The sequence below is a fragment of the Petaurus breviceps genome, unplaced genomic scaffold (genome assembly GCF_028583685.1).
Source record: "Petaurus breviceps papuanus isolate PSGF00001 unplaced genomic scaffold, PetGlider_PUasm1.0 118, whole genome shotgun sequence".
Taxonomy (NCBI): domain Eukaryota; kingdom Metazoa; phylum Chordata; class Mammalia; order Diprotodontia; family Petauridae; genus Petaurus; species Petaurus breviceps.
The window spans coordinates 4,246,920-4,262,453 of record NW_027185616.1 but is presented as its reverse complement, the minus strand read 5'-3'; positions in this window follow the sequence as shown (position 1 = coordinate 4,262,453).

The window sequence follows — 15,534 nt, the reverse complement described above, 5'->3', positions numbered from 1 at the left end:
TAGGGTCACTCAGCTAGTGCCTGAGGTCTTCCTCAGGTCTTTCATTTAAACTCAGCATTTCCTGACTCCAGGAGCAATACTCATCAGGGCTGGGGAACCCACTTTTGACTGAATCCAAATTTTATAGAACAAATCCCTTTATGAAGTGATTTGTTCTCTGAAGTTTGGATTCAGTCAAAGGGCCCCACTTATGTCCTAGAGAACCATATGTGGCCTCAAGGCCGCAGGTTCTCCACCTTTACCTCCAAGCTTACCCTAAAATAATAATAAATTAGCATTTATATAGCACTGTAAGGCTTTACAAATATAAATTTCATTTTATCTTCCTAACAGCCCTGCTAGGTAGTTGCTCTTATCCATTTTACAGAGGAGGAAACTGAGGCAAAGATTAGGTGACTTGCCTAAGATCACACAGTTAGTATTTGAGGCTGGAGTTGAATTTAGTTCTTCCTGCCTTGGTCTAACTATCCACTGTGCTATCAAGCTGATGTAGCTGACATATAAATGAAATAAAGTTGATAAATTGCTTATCAGCATCGGTAGAGGGAGTTTCCTCAGCAAGGAATTCCTAATGTCAATGAAATTATAGTTCTATTACCTGTCCATGTGTACAGAATAAACTCAAAGCAAATATTATGGGGTGGGGGGCATCTCTGGCAGAGGCACAGATCAGGAAGGGTTTCCTGTAGAAAGTGTTGCTTGAGGAGAGTTTTGAAGGAATTAAGGGATTATAAGAAGTGGAGTCAGTCAGTCAACAAGTATTATTAAGTGTCATTCATGTGTAAGGCATTGCTAGGACTAAAATAAAAACCAAGTGTTCTCAAGCTCACCTTCTAATCGGGGAGACAACATGTAAGCAATTATGTATAAGCAAGATCTATAAATTACAAATTCGGAATTATCTCAGAGAGAAGGTACTAAGCATTAAGAAGGATTGAGGAAGGTTTCTCCCAGAAGGCAAGATTTTGGCTTATACCTGAAGGAAGCCAGAGGAGCTGAGAGATGGAGATGAGGTAGTTGTTGTAGAGCTGTTTTTCAGTTATGTCTGACTCTCCATGACCCCATTTGGAGTTTTGTTGGCAAAAAAACTGAAGTGGTTTGCCATTTCCATCTTCAGCTTTATAGATGAGGAAACAGAGGCAAACAGGGTTAAATGATTTGCCCAGGGTCACATAGCTATTGTCTGAGGCTGGATTTGAATTCAGGAAAATTAGTCTTTCTGACTCTAGGCCTAGCATTCTAACCCTGGTACCACCACTTAGTGACTGCAGAAAAGAGAAGGGAAGGGCATTCAGTACATGAGGGATAGCCAGCATAAAAGTAAAGAGATGGGAGGTGGAGTGAGGAGTTTGAAGAACAGAAGCAGCAAGAAAGCTGATTGGATTATAGTTCCCACCATGAGAAGCTGGAAACTGGGAAATCTGAGGCTGTATTTGAACTCAGGTCTTCCTCATTACAGGCCCAGTGCTCTCTCCACTCTGCCACCTAGCTGCCAATACTGGCCATACACCATGAAATGGTGAAAGAAAAATTCAGTTTACTTCTCAGTGCTCTAAACAATTCTCTAAGACTTTAAGGTTCAGAGAAATTGCCAGCCTGTATTGGTAGGAGGAGTGACTATATTCAGGAGATCCATCTAATGAAAGTTTGGTCCCTATCTCTTTACTTCCAAATTATGTATACCCTATTACTTGATGCTGTTCTCTGTGACATGGGAGAAGAAAGAGGGCCAAATCCATCAAAAACCATGGAATTAATTTTATAATAGAACTGTCAATTGTTATTCAGTGAGATGTCAAAGGGAAGACTGACTTTGTGGTCGGGGGACCCAGGCTCATATCTCACCCTTACTATTTGCTATCCATGTAACCTTGCACAAGTCACATCTCTGATTTGAGAATGTTTTCTCATTTGTAAAATGAGAGACTTGGACTAAATGATCTCTAAGATTCCTCCTAGCTCTAAGTCCGATATTATAATTTGTAGTCCCTATTGCAGTCCATATAAACTGAGGAGATGTCTGGAATATGGCACCATTTCAATTCAGGCATCCTTTCCACATCACGGGGGTTAGGGGTGTGGTAACCCGACCCTCCCCTGCTCCCCCCTTCCCCCCCACTGCTGCGATCTGGAAAATCTGTGTAAAAATTTTTAGCTGTCTCTTCATACCAGAGAAGGTCTGAATTTTTTTCTTTTTCTTTTATGGGGTGTTTACAATACCTTATTGTAAAATTCAGGTTAAGTATTTGGTCATAGGCTCTGTGTCATCTGCTGGCCTTTGTGTGTTCATCTTTAAATTCTGCAAAACTCCCCCCAAATTCCCATTTAATTTCTTCTGACAACCCTTGATAAATGGAAACTGTGATGAGGAAAGTTGCTATGTGGAAGGTTAACTGTAATGCCAGGAAAGCTCTCTGCTGGCTAGCTCCCTCTTCCTTCTGGCACTAAGGCCTGAAATCCCATTAACAGGGAAAGGGCAAGGGGGAAAGACATATTCATTTATTAAGCACCTACTGGGTGCCAGACACTATGCTAAGCAATGACAGATATCTCACTTGATCTTCACAACTGTAGGAAGAAGGTGGTATTATTATCCCCATTATCCCAGAAGACAGGCATTAATTGTGTTGTCCGGGATCATATAGCTAGGAAGTGTCTGAGGTCAGATTTAGAACTCCTTTCTTTCTAATTCCAGACCTAGAACTCTACCCAGTTTGCCACACAGGCAGCTCTAGCGGGGGCAAAGACTTTAATTCCACAGTGAGAAATACAACCTACAAAGCAAATGCTCTTGCAAGATGAAACCCAGTGACAAACTTACACTGAATTGTATGTGAGGGAGATCATAGCCTTTGTTGAATTGGGGGGATGAGACAGAGACAGATAGAGACAGAGACAGAGAAACAGAGACAGAGACACAAAGAGAGAGAGACAGAGACAGAGAGAGATAGAAGAGAGAAAAGAGAGAGAGACAGAGACACAGAGACAGAGACAGAAACACAGAGAAACAGAGACAGAGAGACAGACAGACACAGAGACAGAGAGACAGACAGAGAATGAGAGAACGTGAGAGAATGAGACAAACAGAGAGAGAGAACAAGAGAGATTGAGAAAAAGACAAAGACAAAGTGAGACAGAGAGACATAGACACAGAGAGAAAGAATGAGAGAGTGAACAAGAGACAGTGAGAGAATGAGAGACACAGACAGAGAGAAAGAGAGGAGACACAGAGACAGAAAAAGAACTAGGGCAGAGGGAATTTGTAATGGGGAAGGGAAAGGACTTGAAATCTGGGAAACTGAGGGCATCTGGGGTAAACTTTACTATTGCCAATTTTGCCCTAGTCAGTCCATGCATTATATAATCTCTGCCCTCTAGTGCTCAAATATTTAAACATTTCAGTGATCTCATCAATTTGGAAGTTCTTTCTAAAGATGCAAATTGCAAGTCATTATGCTGAGTGATTCTTGTCCATGATCTTTCAAGAGTTCATGACAGGGAACCCACCCATTATGAACCTGTGCTATGAAAAGGATATGATCTCTGACCTCTGTTACCTCTGTTAAAGAGAAAGAATGAGCATAGACATTTAGAAATACTCACATGTATGCATGTGTGCACATACACAAACACACATGCACACAATATATAAATGAAACAGAATAGCCAGGCATAAAGTTCAAAAAGAGTTGCATGTTTACCTAACAGCCATCTCCAGTGCTTTTCCTCACATGGTCTGCACCTGTACAATATGCATAATGGAACACATGATGGAACGAGTCAAAAGTCATCCATCTGATGGATTGTTACCACCATCAAGGAGTCAGGCAAGCTGAGATGTGGTAAACAACAGCTACTGCTAGTAATACTAGAGGGGCTCCAGTCTCCTGTGGGCAACTTTTAAAAGCAGAGCTCACCTGCACCTCTGAACTGGCCTTCCATAAATTGACTCTTATGTAATAAGTGGTGAAGAAGTGGGGTGATGTAGCAGATAGAGCATTGGATTTGGAATCAGAAAGACTTAGCTTCAAATCTGGCTTCAGACACTAGCTGTGTGACCCTGGGCAAGTCATTTAACCTCTATCATCTGCCTTAACTTCCTCAGTTATAAAACAGGCATAGTAATAGCACCTACCCCACAGAGTCAGATTTAGAACTCCTATCTTCCTGATTCCAGGCAGCTATAGCAGGGGCTAAGACTTTAATTCCACAGTGAGAAATGCAACTTCCAAAGCAAATGCCCTTGGGAAATGAAACCCAATGACAAACTTATCAAATGAAATCATAGTTGTAAAATACTTAACACAGTGCCTGGCATATAATAAGTACTAGATAAATGTTAGCTTTTATTGTTATTATTATTATATCAATAATAACAATAACAACAATAGTTGTTCTCACATCATAATGTATATTATAATTATGTAAAATATATCATAACAGTATATAATACATTATAAATATATAAAAATAACAATATTATTATATATTATGTTACATATAATTATGTATAATATAGCATATAGATAATATATGATTTAATGTAGTAATTTATAATGTAATGTAATTTATAATATAATATTGTATATAAATGACATATTATGCTATAATCATATACAATATATTATAGAAATACAAGCATATAATATTTATTATATCCCAGCTGTGTGACCCTGGGAAATTCATTTCAACTTTTGGAGCCATAGTTTATTCCTCTGTAAAACGAGTTGGGATTTGACGGCCTCTAAACCCATAGTACTATGACTGTGGTACTGAATCGATAAAAGGAGGGAAGGACAAACATGCCAAATGAAGTCGTGTGGTGGAAATTCTGGGAAATCTTATTATCTCTGTGACTTTCTTGTTTGTCTCTATTTGTATTTCCCTATGACATGTATATGTTTGGGTAAGTCTTATCTAAAAGGCTGTTTGCAATTTCAGGCATAGGATACATCAAATGACTGGCTGCAAAAACTCTGTGTGACAAGGTCAGCCAAAGTAGAATATTTGATAGCATCTTCTGAGCCCTTCCTTATTCGTTTAGGCATGACTGTGTCAGAGACCACGGGAATCTTGTGGTCAGTAGTCTTTGCATCTTACTATATCATGTATTTTTAAATAAAGAAGCTATGCACATCCCACCAAGTTCAGACTAGCATTTTTCTTTCCTTAACCTTGTTATAAAATGCCCTTTTTACCTTCTCCCATCAATTCCTTTAAGTACTGAGTAGTCAACTCAAGTTCAGTGGCATGATAATTGTGTCACATAGTACAGATTTGTGGTTTTGTTGATTTTTGCATCTAATCTAGAATTTTGTATCCAAACTATAAAAAAAACCCAATCTTTTCTAATCTTTATCGCTTTCCACGGTATTTAAAAGCAAAATATTTAAAATCTCAAACCTTTCTGATTTTTTCCCATTTTTCTTTAAGATTATAGCAAATGTGCTTTGATGAACAAATAAGCCTCCCCCACCCCTACATATTCCATTATTACTTTCCTTAACATCAGGAGTCAGAAGTACAAGGGTAAGCATAAGTGGGTGATATCGAAGGGCACGGGCATCAAGCAGCTATCCTATGCAATGATGATGATCATGGCATCTTGCTTGAGGGGCAAAAAGGTTTTTTGGAGGAAGGAGGTCAATTTTTGTATGACCTCCCCTGAGATATTTTAACTGAATCTAGTGGGCAATCTAATATTTCAGGCTTTATAACATGTGGGTTCATAACTTTGTAGATGCAAATGTTTGAGGAGGGGATGGAATCAGAGCAAATCTGCTGTAATCAGAAGACTCAGTTGATGATAGCTTTGTGTTTCTCTTTCTAGGGTGTTTCCTTGATTTTGTTCCATGAAGACAGACCTCCATTTCTCCCTCCTCAGTCCCATAGTTTTGGTTCTGCTTCACCTGGATTCATTTCATTTACCTCTTAGCTCTCTAGGTCACTATTTATCACCAACATCAAGATCAGCATTAACATCATCAATCAACCTTGAAGAAGTATGATATGAATAATGACTGGAGAGTTGGCCTCCAAGTCATAAAGATCTGGGCTTAAGATTTGACCCATACTTGTTGTGTGATGTTAAGCCTCAGTTTCTATACCTTAGTTTCCTTTTCTATAAAATGAAATAGTTTGACTTGATAACTTCTCTGTTCCCTTAACAACTCTAAATCTATGGTCTCATGACCTTAACTTCCCAGTCTCTTAGCCAACAACTTCATATTATAAATTGCACAATGCTTGCTAATCTGATTTGGTAGGAATTTCCTCACTGGGGCTTATCTACATCAGTGAAATCACAGGTCTGGAAAAAAAAACAATCTCATATTTATATAGTGTTAAAAATTTTACAAAGAAGTTTACATTTCATTCAATTCATAATAATAATAATGGTGATTATGGTGGCAGTGGTGCTAAAAATGATGATTGCTAACATTTATATAGTGCTTTAAGGTTTACAAAGTCCTTTATAAAAATCTCATTTTATAACATATACCCATAACAATTCTGGAAGGTAGATGCTATTATCATCACCATTTTACAGATGAAGAAATTGAAGGAGACAAAAGTTAAAGAGACTTGCCCAGGATCACACAGTTGGTAAGTGTTTGAGACTGGATTCAACAAAATGGCATATGAGTTAGAAGACTGGGGTTTGAGTCCTAGTTCCACCACTTATTAGGTGTGTGACCCTGAGTAAACCATTCACTTCCATAAGCCTCAGTTTTCCCACCTTCAGAATGGTTATAATAATTCTCTCGCTACCTACTTGACAGAGTGTTTTGGAGAATCAAATGACAGGACATATATAAAGTGATGTGAAATCTTCAAGGCACAGCATTTGTAAAGAGTCATTATAGGCAAATTCCAGTTATAGACAATTGGCATGAAAAATACCAGTGGGATTGTAAACTATTTAGCCAACCAATCAACTGATTTTAGCCGTGACAGCAAACAATTTGGCTTGGTTGCTTTTTCAGACTCCATCAACCAGTTAGTTTAATATTGTGGATGGAGATCCTTAATGTTAACTCAGTACTTTCCCTAAAGTTCTTTCTTCTTTTCCCCCTTAGATTTTAAATAATGATATTCTGGGGGTTTTCCCTTACAGTCAGTGATAAAACACCTTTAAAAGCTCCCATAAAAACACACAGCACATCAATTAACTGATATCGCCAGGGGCAGGCTCCTTGTTCAACAGCTGTTCCTTCATTACCAGGGACACCAGCAGAATATATTATGGACAAAGAACGTCAGCTGGTATCAACCAATCTTAGACATCTGAGAGCCATTGGATAACAGCAGTATTGCAAGATGGTTCATCTCTTCAGTGTATTGTTTCAGTAACAAGCAACTTGGGAGGAATTTATATCTTACTTTGGTCATGGTGTTCCTGTGGCCTTCCTCCATTTTGTTTTTTTGTACAAATGCTACCTAACTTTGAGGCCCAGCTCCAATCCAACCTCTTCCCAAAGTTTTTCCTGACCATTCCATGCCACAATGATCTCTTCTTCAATTGCACTCCGAGGACACTTAATGTCCATTCTATCCTGCTCAGTCACTTATCAAGTGTGTGATGCTGGGCAAGTAACAACATCTCTAAGCCTCAGTTTATTCAGTTATAAAATAGGAAATAATACAATAGAAGGAAATAAAATAGGAAACAAATAATATCATCTATGTCACAGGGTTGATGTGAACATCAAATGAGGAAATATATATAATGGGTTTTGCAAACTTTCAAATGCCTTATAAATATTAGTTATTTTTGCTTTATTTCCACTCTATTTTTTTCATTTATTCTGCTCTAATTGTTTTGTGTCATCTTCTGAAATCATCATAAATCCCTTGGAGATATTTATTAAAGAACTGATTGATTACTTCTGTGGGGCTGAATGAATCCTATACATGGTTACATTGACTTAAGAGGAAGTACCAAGGAAGTATGTCGCATTTTACAGAAGAAAAAATAAAGGCCCAGAGACGAGCAGCTTTTTTTATGATTACTTGTTACTTAATTTTGTATTTCTATGTCCTGTCTCTCCAACTAAATAATAAAATGCTTGAGAATAAGGATCATGTCTTAATACTGACATGTTGCTCATTAGTGAGTGTACATAATAGGGACTTGATAAATATCTTTTAAATGATTGATATAATGTTAAGTTTTCTCTCTCTACAGGACCTGGTTTCTGGTTTCTCTAATACTATGGGATGCATGCCACCCCAATGACATCCAGTCAAAACAATTACCAACTGGTGAGGCAACTTCTTCATCCATTTACTATGGAATTTATGAGGAAGTTACAAATTTCACTATTTAACAAGGCTGCCACCAAGCAGAGCTGGGCTGGTCCATAAATAACCCTCCTCTGAATAGCTCATAGTGTGACAGCTGCAGCAATGAATATGAACAGGGTGATTGACTTAAGTAGCCATTTGGGTGATGGATCAGTGCAGTCAGGGAGAGGGTTGATTTTGTACACTGGACCTGGAGTGAAGGAAAGCGAGTTGCTTTGAATTGAAGTAGTCAGAGAAAGCTTCATGAAAGAGGTTGAAATTGAAGGAGAAAAAGGTATTAAGGATGGGCATCTTAGAAGCTTCATCAGAGCCTACATTGAGATGAAAACCAATCAAAAAGAATCTGGGTAGGGACACATTTCAAGAGCTTTCCCTTAATGTCTCATGGTATCATTTTGAAAAAGATCTGGGGGTATTAGTGGACTGAAAGCTGTTTATCAGTCAGCATGCTATTGTGGCAAAAAAAAGTTATTGGAGGCAATATCAATAGATTAATGATATCCTGGAAGGACTGGGGAGTTGCCAGTAAAGTTGCACTCAACACTAGTCAGATCATATGATGTTCAGTTCTGGGGACCACATTTTAGCTGGACAGTAGACATAGGAAGATGACCAAAATGGTGAAGAGTATCAGAGCTCTGATATATTGGATAAAGGAACTGGGAATATTTAGCCTGGAAAACAGAATATTGGGGGAGGGTATAGAGAGGGAGAGGAGAAGCCATTTTCAAATACTTAGAGATTTGTTTTTCTTGGACCCAGAGAATAGACCTGACAATGATGGGGAAAAGCTGTAATAAGGCAAATTGAGCCTCACAATAAGTTCCTAATAATTACAGCTAGGTCTAGATTAGTGTGGATAATGAATCTTGTGGTCACATTATTTGAGTTTTCGTGCTCTATTGCCATTAGGCTGGAACCAATTACCATACTTTAATTATAACTTTGAATAGTGCAAACTTGAATAAAGTAGACAACTTTATGGGACTCATTATTTATGTTCATTGCTACCTAGCTGGCAGAGTTATGGAAGAGTGGAAGAGGCTGCCTTAGGAGGTAGTGAGTTTGTTCTTCCTGGAGGTCATTAAACAGAGAAGGTGCTGTGTTTTGGTGATTTTCTCTCCTGAACATCCCATATTGAATGCCAGCTTCATACTATCTTTGCATTGTCATTCTTCTCATGATTAAAGGCCCATATGGTACAGTGGACAAAATACTGGCTTTGCAGACAGGGGATCTGGGTTCAAATTCCACATCTCACTTTATGTGTGTTACCCCAGTTTCCTCATCTGACTTTTTTCTCTCTAGGCCTTAGTTTCCTCATCTGTTAATTTCAGTAGTTGGACTAGTTGGACTTTGAGGTCCCTTTCAACTCTTATGACTTTTGCCATGAAAATTTCCTTGACCTCACTTAATCTCTTAGAGTATGAACCACATAATTTTGAAATTGCCTATATCTTAGAACTCTGTTTCAAGTGTACATGTTTTGGATCACTAACCAGACTATAGACTCCTTTAAGGTAAGAACCATAGATTTTACCTTTTTTTTTTTATATTTTCATGGTACACAGCATAGGGCATAGCATATAGTAGGAATAAATTCTTGTTGACTGATAAAGTATAAAATAATATTGACTTTTATGAGTTTTTTTTAAAGATTTGCATAATGTGACATTTAAAAGTCTGAGAGACATAGTTTATGGGTAATTTATCATTTTATTAATAATGCTAGCATGTTATTAATAAAAGAGGTCAAATGCCAAAAACCCTCACAGTGGCAGGCTCACTACTTACACGTCCTTGGAAAAGTGGGTGTCAATCAACTCTAATTAATGAGAAAATTAATATTATAATGAGATGTGTGCTCATTCTAATGAAGGTTTTGGTGGGTACATGACTTGGATCACCCAAGTCTTGGTCAAAGAGACTTATCAATATACATATCAAAGAGGAAATCCACTTCTACTCCAGACCTGTCTGACCAAACACAATGAACAGAAATTCACCTTCTCTCATGCTTGGTTGGGTAAGTTTCTCCCCAAGATTTCCTACAATGGTTGATTTTGGTTAAGGAAGTGGAAACCCTTTAATCCTAATTCAATAATTGGTTATTAATATAATAAAGAAATAATCATTTGTCTCAATAACTTATCTCCTCAGTATGCATCTGAATCTCACAACAATCTGGAAGTTAACAATCTAGGCAGAAGAGAATAAGTAGTAGACAGAATGCTAGGTTTGGAGTCAGGAAGAGTTGGGTTCAAATCCTACCTCAGACAATTGCTGGATGTGTGACCCTGGGCAAGTGTTCGTACTCCGTGCCTGAGTTTCCTCCTCTGTAAAATGAGATAGTCAAATACAATGGCTTCTAAGACCTCTTGCTACCTCTAAGTCTATGATCTTCTGGACACAGGTATTATTATACCCATTTTACAGATAATAAAATGGAGGCTCAGAGAGGTGACATGTTTTGCACAGGTCACACAGCTGACAATTATCAGAGGCAAGATTCAAACTGAGACCTTCTTCTAGTCTTACACTCTTTCTACTAAGCCAATCTTAAGACTAGTGCTTCTTAAAGTTTTTCCACTCTTGACCCCTTTTCCTGTATCATGCCTGAGGGCATGTGCAGTGCAAAGTGTGCATGCTTTGTGTTCAGAAACAAGGCTGCAATGAAGTTGTGTGATACAACATGGGTAAGCACTGCCAGAAACATCTCAGATTCATTATGAGTTCTATTTTTAACTAATTTTTTGTCATTGTGCTTTCAGAAACCTTTTACTCTTGCCAAATTTTTCACGACCCCATATGGGGTTGTGACCCACAGCTTAAAAAGCACTGCTCTAGACTATAAGTATCTATTAATCTGAATCCCACTAATTCCAAATGCAACATAATTTTAAACTTAACTGGGTTGAAATTGACTTTTATACTCTAGCAAAAAGAGAAAAAGAGTTTGGAGTTTGCCAAGGTTATTTAGTAAAAAGGTGTAAATGTTTCTCCTTTAACCAATAGTTCTTTGCCTCAAAAATAATTAATGTATTAGGGCTCCTTGTCTATCCACTAAATCAAGCCTTAAAATACTTTTACTTAGTATTTTTATACTTACTTTTACTTAAAAAACCCTCCAAAACATTTTCTGTCCTATGCATCCATCTGTCATCTCTGAGTAGACCTAGATAAGTCCCAAGACTCTTATTGCTAGGGGCATTGTTTAATTCTTGGCCTTAGCAAATGATGATGCCATTTCCTAAGGGGAAGAAGGTTTGTGATCTGTGTTGGACACATTGAAGAAAAAATAGATTTTTTGAAGAGCAGAATAAATATATATGAAAAAAATTTAAAACCCTGCATTTCCTTGAAAACATTCTATAATGCTTCCATTGCAGTAATTCAAACATGCCTGAACACCCCAACAAGCCACCTCCTGTATGAGGTTTTGGTATATTTTGAAAATTTTTTGTTAATGAGATAATTATCTGCAGGACGCCTGTAGGGGAAGCAACATCCATTGTAATCTATTCATAATTATAGAAAAGATCTCACAGATAATTAGAGAATCAGTCACCATCTTGGAACTGCATAGGCCCAAACCAAACTCACTAAATCAGACATACCTTACCTGCTACTTACCTACATACCCCTTTCTTAAATACCCACAATCTCTTGAATGTCTCTCCTCTGTGGCTTTACTAATACTGATTTTTCCCTAACCTTAAATGCCCATATCTGCCTGTTCTTCTTATCCATCAGAATCTTACCCTTCCTTCAAATCCAGCTCAACTCACACTTCCTTCATGTATCCTCCCTCCCCACTCTCTTGTGCTAGCTTACTTTGAGCTTCTGTGTTTCTCAGTATCTGTACCACTCAGTTGGCCTTATAATATATAGCCTTTTAGCATTAATTATTTTGTGCACACAACTTGTCTTCCCAATTTTTAGTTTCTAAAGGGCAAGAGCTATGTACTTTTAATATCTTCATGATTAAATTGAGGTATTAAATGAAATAGTGTATGTAAAGCATTTGTGCAAGCCTTAAAGCATATATAAATATCAGTTATTATTATTTTGGTTGTTGCTTTTTATTATTATTGCTATTATTATCTCCCAGATGCCTTGCTCAATGATATATCTGTATAAGTGCTTAGTAAATATTAACAGTTCCTAGAGTCTCAAGGGGAGTAAGTGAGAGAATATCTTGTCTAAAATAGCAAAGGGGAGGGGGAGAATGAAAGGAGCTGGAGATAAAGCAGAAGAACTCATTCTTTACTGGAAGTTTTCAAGCAAGAGAGCCTGTAGCTAGCTCAGAGCTAGAGGGGAAAGTGTGAATATAAAGGAGAGAAAGGGACACTTTAGCCAGGAAAAAAGGAAAAATTAGGGAGATAGAAGGAAAAGGTTTATTCCTATAAGGGAGGTTTTCATGATTGAAGATTCCTTTGGCTATCCTAGGCCCAATGATAAAGAACAATCAAATTCCAGTATCTCTTTTTCTCACTCCTGACTAAGACAAGGTTAGTTCTCATACACTTCTTCAGGCAGTTGTCATGAGGCTTCATGGCCAGAGAAGACGCATATTTGGGATCCCCAACATTTCAGAAATACCCACAATAAAATAGGTCTCAGAAGAAACCAGGGAAGAGCATCCATGGAGACCCAATCTGGGCAATGTAAGGGGTTGTGGAAGAAAAAAAATGACCTAATTTAATTGATTAGTCAACAAATATTTAGAGACACTGAGGTAGTACAATGGATAACATGTTGCCAGAACTGACACTTCCGAGTTATTTCTAGCTAGTTGTAGGATTTGGGCAAATCAGAATGCATGAGCTATAATTTCTTCACCTGTCAAATGAGAATTTTACGTGTCATACCTGCCTTAAAGGGTTGTTCTGAGGAAGATGCATTATTAACTGCCAAGTGCTATGTAAACGCAAATTATTGTTACTATTGTTGTTATGATTAACGATCATACCCAGCAATACAGAAACCTGTAAAATTGGGAGGACCACTTGCCCATCCAGAGCTGAGTCTTACGCTGTGTAAACTAATGGGGTCATAAGTTTGAAAGCTGTGGTCAAAGCTAGTGTAGAGCTCCCTCTCTGAATTATATTAGCTAATCGTTCTCCAACCTTCAAATTTCTATCAAAGGGTGCTCAGTGAGTGGAATTGGACTTTATATGTGATACAGCACCGAAAGAGTGCTGGACTTAGAATGAGAGAAACCTGAGTTCAAATTCTATCTTTGACATGTACTACTTTTGTGATTATGAACAGGTCATTCTGTCAGCCCCAATTTCCTAATCTGTAAAATGGAATAATAATAATAAATAATCGTCCCTCACAGGGTTGTTGTGAAGAAAGCACTTTGTGAACTACACAGATTATACATATATAAAAGTTTTGTGAGCCCTTTCAGGGACATTTGCATATGGGAATATCATTATATCATTATAATATCATATATTATATATATATGATATATATCATAATATCATTATATATGGGAATAATCATTTACTCTAAAGGGATTACTCTTCAATGTTAAGATTTTGAGTATTATGCCAAGCTAGTAGGTGAAATTTGGGGATGGGGGCTAGGTGGAAAGATAATCTGAGATCTCTTCATGAGGTCAGGCCTTATTTCAAAGTGATATATTAATACAGGCAAATGACAATGGTGCAGACTGAGTACACATTTACTGAGGAGGCCCCTGATCACAGTGCAATGTGGGATTTTACAATGGCAGCTTTCCAGAAGTGGTGAGTTTTAGCCTTGTTTCTAAGAACATTTAGATCAATTCAACAGGAATTTACTGAATACCTGCAGTTATGTACATAGCTCCATGCCCCATCTCAGATGAGGTGGATGGCTGTAGGTTGGTGAAGGATGATTTCAAGTAAGGACAACTACACTGAAAAACAATACAGCATAACATTTTGGGGCTGTAAGGGATGTTAATAGTCATATATTCCAACTTCTTCCGAATGGGGGAAGAAACAAAGGCCCAGAGAGGTTGTGACTTTAATAAGGTCACAATGAACAATAACAATAAATGACATTAATGTAGCACTTTATAGTGTTAAAGAGTTATATAGGTTTATAGGAATCATCCACTCAAGTCCCTTCACTTTACAGATGAGGAAACAGGTCCAGAGAGGTAGAGCTAATGGTTTGCTCAATGACATGATAGTAAGTGGCAGAACCAGGCTTTAAATTCCTGTCCTCTTATTGTCGTTATTGATACTTCATTTTCAGAGAGGACAAATGACATCATGCGTGATGTCACGACCTGCTTAGGATTGGTTTGAAGTGAGGCAGAGTTGCACAAAGTCATGAGCCTCACTATCTCTTACAAAGTTTGGTGGCAAGACAAAAGTCAGAACCGCCGGCAATGGCCCAGGATAGTGAATGACCTTGGCATCTTGGGTGTCTAACCAAGCTCTAAGTGCTCCACAAAGCCTACTTCAAGCATCTTCCACTGGAACAAATCATTCCCATCCACCCAGTCTACCAAGAGAAGTCTTCACATGCTTGGGGTAGATATTCCCCTAGCTCAATGACAGGTCTGAGGACTGCTGGTTACCCTCAACCTTGTTTAACACATTTGCTGAGAAGGTTTACAGAGGTGTGGCTGCTGCCATGTTCTTGAAGCCTATCTCCAAATCAAATACTCTTTCCAATATAGCAAGGAGCACATTATCACCTTTGATCCTCACCACAACCCCTGCAGGGTATTATTATCTCCATATTTCAGATGGGAAAACCAGCTCAGAGAGCTAAGGTGACTTGTCCATGGCCACAATAATTAATGTGTCAGAAGTGAGATTTTGAATACAAATCTCTTCTGACTCCCAGTTTATCATGTTCACCACTACACTATACTTGCCTCTGTTTTAGGTAGGAATCATCAAGCTCAGGATTGAACCCAGGTCCTCTGACTTTATTCCACCAGGAATAAAGTTCCATGCTGAAATATAGCACAGAAAATGAATCTGAACATGAGGGGGAAAAAATCTGCGTTGAGAAGAAACTAAAGATGTCATATCAGTTGCTTCTTGGATTTATGGATTCAGAAACAGACACCAAGTAACAAATGCTGTTGGAGGAGGTATTTATTGGGTTTATCTTGTGATGGATAATGCATTTAGGCCAAATCCCCAAACAGTCCATCAAAAGCACACCAACCCCTACATCAGGCAGCTAATAGATGGGCCTCTAAAAACTTCC